The sequence below is a fragment of the Nothobranchius furzeri genome, chromosome 14, assembly GCF_043380555.1.
Source record: "Nothobranchius furzeri strain GRZ-AD chromosome 14, NfurGRZ-RIMD1, whole genome shotgun sequence".
Taxonomy (NCBI): Eukaryota; Metazoa; Chordata; class Actinopteri; order Cyprinodontiformes; family Nothobranchiidae; genus Nothobranchius; species Nothobranchius furzeri.
The window spans coordinates 11,106,574-11,113,930 of record NC_091754.1 but is presented as its reverse complement, the minus strand read 5'-3'; positions in this window follow the sequence as shown (position 1 = coordinate 11,113,930).

Here is a 7,357-nt window from a genome sequence, read left to right as displayed (position 1 = left end):
TTTACTCCCAGTGGCCATCGGCACCATTGGTGTGGACCATTCATCCCTAGCTCAGTTTGAATTGACAGTGGTCACAGATCTGAGGGTGAAACTGGATACTGCACTAAAGCTGGACGCTCAAATAAATACAGTTGCCAGGTCTTGTTTCTCTCAACTTCAGTGCCTGTCTTCAGTTAGACCATTACTTTCCAAGGAGGATCTGGTGACTGTCACAAATGCTTTTGTTTTGTAGCGAGTTGATCATTGTAATGCTCTGTTCACGCGGTCGCGACTGCAATTAGTACAGAACTTTGCTGCCAGGTTCATCTGTGGCATCAACAAATGGGATCACATAACGCTGGGGCTGGCATCTGTGAGGTGGCTCCATGTCCAATACAGGATTTACATCAAGCTACTGGACCTTGTCTTTAAGTCTTTTTAAGTCAGATACAGCACCTAGTTACATTTCATCGCTGGTGTAAAAATACACTCCAGCCAGAAACCTTCAGTCATCTGAACATGACCTAAGAGAACAAGAAGGTAATCCCGTGGGGACGGGGCATTTTCTGTTTGCGCTGACGGTGCCCTGACATTAGGCAGTCTACTTCAGTGCAAAGTTTTACGTCCAAGTCGGTTCTGCATTTTCACGCTCTGTTAACATGTTGATTCAGGCCACTGTTTTTAGGTTTGGATTCTTATTGTTTTTATTGGCCAACTTTGTAACATAGTGTCCTTGAGTTTTATTTGTTATTTTATGGTTTTATCTGTTTTAATCTTGTTTTAATTTGTTTTTATCTTTTTTGGCTTGAGCGAACAGCACTTTGGGCCACCTTGACCGGTGGTAAAAAGGTGCTCTACAAATAAATAAATGGCGATGAAATGAAATGGGTGTACTTTAATTTGGTTGATCGCAAACGGGAGTCGTGGGTTTCAAGCAGCGCTTGAAGACTGTTGGGGACTGACTTTGGTCGTGAGGGTGCTTAATAAGCTGTCGCAGAGCCAGTCACACTGGACAGCCACAGACCTCAAATAGATCACCCTCACGTTCACCGTTTTTTTGTCACGATTCTGTTAACGGCGAGGGATTAGTGTAGGATGGCTGTTGTGTTGTATAAGTTCTGCTATACGAGAGACCGAAGGAGAAGAAGAACAGCCTGCTGACTTGTGATGTGCTCTGAGAAGCTACAAAATAAAACTGAGATGGAAAGTAACATCTTATGACCTCTATACATAACAACGGCCGAAAAACGCACAGTGTGGTCTGGGCCTAAGGGTTATCCGAGGTCTGTGCCAAACTGTCTGACTATATCTAGGATATCCCTGCAGTCCGAAAGTACCAACAGCTGAACAAAGGTCCTCAGCATCGAGTCTACCTAAAAAAAGCTGCTGACCCTCTTAGCGAGGATGTGGTGCCTCCCGCTGCTTCCTGTAGTCCACCCTCATCTCTTTAGCCCTGTTGATGTTAAGATGGGGGGGCTTGTTGTCATTACACCTACTTACTGGGCCTTCAACAACAGTCCCAGACCATATCACTCACCATCAGGGAGGTTGGTTTCGCTTCTCACCACTCACTACCTTTTTGTCAGGAAGTCAACGGCCCAAATGCGGGGAGAGGTGTCAAGTCCCAAGTTACAAGACAGCAGGGCTATTGATGTTCTGCCACCATGTGACTCCCAGTAAATCTGTCAGTGCGCAGTGGTAAAAGAATACCAGTGTTCAACTGGTTTATCTAGTTTAAGCAGCAAAATGGAAACACGATCCAGTCTCCCAAAGGCAAAGTGAGAGGAATTCACAAAGCAGAGGGGGACTATGTGTTCAACTTATATGTGAGAATACAGGTCCTAAAGAAACTGCAATCTGCCTCAGCACGTACATTCTCTATGCCACTGATACCATCTGCCAGTTCATCGTTCTGCTTGTGGTGGAATGCAAAACCCAGACAGAATAGAGCCAAACCCTCCTGGGAGGCTGAAGAGTCTTAGATTTCTGGTGATAAGATTTTTTTTTCCCACTTTCATTGAGAGCCTGTGTGACAGTAAGATCCACACCTTACCACAGAAAGCTGTCGTGTTAGGAAAAAAGGCAAAAAGAAAACCAGAAAATGCGTCGTAAATTTGTCTTTCTTTTAAAACGCTGACACAAAAGTAGAAAATACCCCCAAAATAATACAACAAATATAAACTCAGTGCACAGAACTGCTCTGAACAGTCAAACAGCATGGTGAATCTGTTGTTTTCTTCAGCGGGTCTCTTAGCTCCCCTCCCCCACAGAACACACACAAAAGTTTGGGAGGTGATGTGCTAATTGATGCAAAGCAATGGAGGAGGTGAACTCTCAATGGCTGCCCCACCAGCGATGTTTTTGTTAATGATGCACGGCTTCTTTTCCACACGACTCAAACGTTTATGTAGAGGTGTGTTTAATGCCTTTATTCGTTTTTAATTGTGAAGATTTAAGTTTAGCAAGTCAAAAATGAACACGAGTGGAGAAAAATTAGAGGCGCAGAAGTTGGAGGAGAAAATCACGTCTTGAAGAAGTGGGATTAGGAAGGAGCTGACCTCCTGTGTGTCGGGGGTCCTCAACACCCAGCTGTGGTCATCACCTTTCACTGCAGGAGGCACACACACACACACACACACACACACACACACACACACACACACACACACACACACACACACACACACACACACACACACACACACACACACACATTCACCACTGTGATCATCACCCTGTGGGTGTTTGACCTGAGCCAGATGGCTGCCACTCTCTGCTTTTACAACAGATTTTTTTCCTGTCATGTTATCTCACTAAACCAGCACTTTTCACACTTAAAAAAACTGAGCTGGTTGAATACACATTTCTGGGTTGGATGCATTTCACGAGACTTGCATTGTAGTGTGAACAACAGCAAATCAACGATCTGTCAATAGCATGCTTGTTTTGGAGGACATTGGTTAACGGGCAGCACATAAATTAAATTTGTCAGCAGAAAGCAGCATTGCAAAGTTTTGCCTACTAGTTGTCAAACAAGGTGCATTCATTATGTTTAAATCCAGAACTGTGAGGATTTCATTATACATTGCAAAAATCTATTTATACGAAACAAAAAAAGCCAGATTTTTAATTTTTTATCTTATTTTGAGTTTAAAAAGAAAATAAATTCTTCTCTAGAAAAATCGAATTTTTAAAATAAGGTAAAGATTATTAAATATGATCCAGAGTTTCTTGTTTTGAATAAAATAAATCTGCCAATAAGGGAAGCAAAAGTTTCTTGGCTAGACTTTTTAAAACTAGCTAAATAATCTAAATTTTGATTTATTTGTTAGTTTTTAGAATTCTATTAAACTTTTGCTTAAGACTGATTTATACTTCTCCCTCTGTGTCGATACGGAAACATGCAACGCCATTAGGCGTTGGAGCACTGGCTGTCTGACGAGCTCGAAGAGAGTAACAATGCCAATATTTAAACTTTCCATCGAAGTGACCACGAGCTTGTTAATGTAAACACCATGGACGTAATTTGTGTGTGTGTGTGTGGGGGGGGGGGGGGGGGGGGGGGTCCCCACTTTTTTCAAAGTCAAGTTTTGACCCCTGCACTTTTTACCATCCAAAAACAAAATTATGCTTTATTAAATTGACACTGGTTGAGCTCTAGGACCAAGCGGAAAACAACCGTTTGTGTTGAAGCCTGTTTCCCATTAGAGCATACGGTAAAGATGCCCCCCCCCCACTTCTAAAGTGAAAACTACGTCCTTGGTAAACACAATAGAAAAAACAATATCGTGGACCGGGTACGTGACTGTAATGGTGGTAGGATATCCCAGGAAAGCGCCCCAGCTGACGGAGAAGTTAATGTGTTTGCGAGACTTCACACTCAAGCTGACGGAGATGTAGAAATTAGGCTTTAATCCATTGGCAGAAAGTTTTACCGAAACAAGAAACTTTCTGTCAAATTTAATAATAGTTTACTTATTTTAAAAAATGCAAAATTTCTGTAGAACTTATTTTCTTTTTAGACTAAATATGAGATAAAATGTCTAAAAAAAGTCCTTTTTACAGTCTTAGAAATCACTTTTTCCAGTGTAGCTACTTTATTTTATTTTATTTTATTTTTCACTTTCAGTTAAAATTGTTTAGAAAACTAAATTGTTACCTAAATTTTGTTTATTCAAGTTGATAGAAACAGAAAAGAAATATCAGATACAGCAGTAGATGATGTTTAAAAGAAAACACCTTGCCTCTCAACAAATTTTTATCCCATCAACTTGAAACTTTTATCAAACCCAAGCGCAGTGTTGAGTCTGCTGGGATTTTGAGGAGACCTTCTGGCGGTTTTGATCCGTGTTGCCAGGCAGCAGCATCAAACAAGCTGTGACATCATCCCTGACAAAGTTAATGAAGCAAAGAAAACAGCTTTCAGAGCAGTGCCCTGCAAGTGGGAGGAGCCTGCAAGTAGCCCCTGTTGTTGCTGCAGATCAAATCACAGATCTGAAGCAACTTTTGAGACACATTGCTAAAGCCTCATCCAATCAAAACATGAAACACTGCAGAAAAAAGCACCCTCCAATGGTGACAGGGAAAACAATCTGACATCTCTGCACACAAATATCAAACAATTAAAGAATTCCCCAAAAGATCTAGCTGGTTTTAGTGCATATAAGTAAGTAAGTAAGTAAGTAAGTACATTTTATTTATATAGCACTCATCACAGACAGAATATCATAAAGTGCTTCACATACCAGAACAAAACAAAACATAAAATAATAATGATCTTAATAACAGAGAAATATCAACCATGTTAATGATTTTATCACTTACAGATACGTTTACGCTATCTTTTACTGGATGCTCTAAATAAACCTTGTTTTAACGAACTTAACTGTTTAAATTGCAGGTTGCATACTTTGTTTTCTTTTATTCAAAAGTTGGTTGAGATGTGAAGCTGGTTCACGGTGTTCCGTTTTCAAAATGTACCAAATCTGAAACCCTTTCATCAGAATTCTGCAGCGTATCTCTGACAGTAATATTAAATGCACATAAGTAGTTTCTCAAGCCTCCTCCATCAAAGGCAGCGTGCGAGATCACGCCAAATTACTCAGTGCCGAAAATATTCTTTATCAAGCTCCAGACATGTGTTTTCAATTTCCTTTAAATATACTCCCTTTACACACACACACACACACACACACACACACACACACACACACACACACACACACACACACACACACACACACACACACACACACACACACACATCCAATCCTGAACCAAGAGAAAATCCCTCCCTTGTTGTCTCTGAGACAGACTTCAGCTTACCTTTTGTTTTTGATCTTTTGTGTGCTTTTGGCTAAACATGATTGTACAAACAGGATATTTAAAGTAACACAACTTTAAGCTACAGTTTTAAGCAAGAAACTTGACCAGTTTCATATTTGACACCACTCTGCAGCCCTCTGCTGAATTAAAACCACACTAGATAGTTTTGTGGAGTGGATAGGTGTCCTAAGAGGCACTTTGCCTGTTTGATGGCTGTTAGCTGCTATGCTAGCAGTAAGCATTTTCAGTTCACCGGTTGTCAATAAAAAGCACAAGAAGAAGAAAAAAGTTAGCTTTTTCTGTGGGCATCATAGTGCAGCCTGGAAGTAAGAGAGTGATGTCTTTGGAGGTGAGGCAAAGAGCTAAAACCAGAGTGAACATCGGCACAGCTATGCTAGTTTGAGGGAGCTAAAGGAGGCTACAAAATCACGGGCTGATAGTGACCTGGATTTGTTGTTACTGGACTTGTAAGTAGTAATCATATTTTTTGTCCAGCAGTGTGGATCTTTTTACTTCGTGGTTTATTTTAGTATTAGTTGGCTCATTAGTGTTAGCCCAATGTTAGCAGCAGTGTTTAAGAAAGTTGTAAATCGACTTTCAACCAGTAGTGCAGAGGAGCAGGAAACTGTTCAGTGTTACTTTAAAGGGATGATTTAGTTTTCTGTTGGGAACACTGATGTCAACAATAAACTATTTAAATTCATTCCATAACAAGTTCTATTTACATTACAGCAAAAGCAAATTCTTGAAAAATACATATTTTACACATCTGATACTTAATGTTTAGCAGTTTTATGCAAGTGGCATAAGACCAAAGGCCCGCATGGTATTCCATCAAGTTGTGGGGCCATTTTGAGTCATGATTTGCAAAGAAATGAACTGAATTTAATCTAAAGCAACAAACGCTCTCAGAGACCTTCGTGTGGACTCATGACACATGCGGTCAAAACACACCACCCTCCCTGTGGCCTGGCTGCAACCCTGCAAGATTTTACCCACCCACAGACGCGAGCGCACGCACACACACACACACACACACACACACACACACACACACACACACACACACACACACACACACACACACACACACACACACACACACACAGCCACTGCAGTCTCGTAAACCCAGGTCGAGTTGTTTCCAGCTGCAGTAATATTTTATGAGAGTTTACAGGCTGCTCAGGTCACAACATCAGGTTACCGAGTAAAAGCAGAAATAGAAAGCTGTTCTGTGGGGACCAGACCGTTCAAACTTTCTAGTCCCTTTAGTTTTGAAAAATGCTCCCCTTGTCTCAGTTTGAGCATCTGAGATTGATGACATTGAGAAGAGAACATGAGATAAAAATGGCAAAAAAAGGAGAAGAGTACACCAGAAGCTTCTGCCAGCAGCTGTGCTCCTTTAATGTTTAATGACGTGCTCGAAGGAGGCCAAATATTAGATTTTTCTCCTCTAAATTGCTTTCCGTTGGTTTTTTTTTTTCCAATTTCTTTTTTCTTTTCTTTGTTTTATGACTGGTCATACAAGTTGGAGCCAAAACCTGCTGGATGCTTTTATATAGAAAACACTAAAATTGCAAATAAGGGCGAATCACGAATGTGGGCGGGTAGAAAGGAGAGCAAAGGAAGGGAAGACGAGAAACTGGGAGGATAAAGAGGTTTTTGGCTCGGAGAAACATGACTAAAGAGGCTACTGTGTGCCATTTTCTCCTAACACAAGACTCAGTTTATGGTTCACCCAAGGCAGGAACAACCTCTGTGAGGATTCCTGAAACCTGCTTTGTGTCCAAAATTATGATTTAGTAAGTGCTGACATTTTGAAGCGACTTCCATTTGGGGCGTGTGTGTGTGTGGGTGTCTGGGGGGGGGGGGGGGGGGGGGATCACTTGTTCAGGAGGTTGATGAGCATTGCATCAGAGGATCACAATCTGAAGCATGTATCCTATCTTAACATATTTATTCCACTGCATGGTTCACTGATTGTGAAAGGGTTGTTTAGGTGCACAAAAGCATAAAAGTTAAGTTTAAATTAGTTTTTCACCAAAAGGATGTG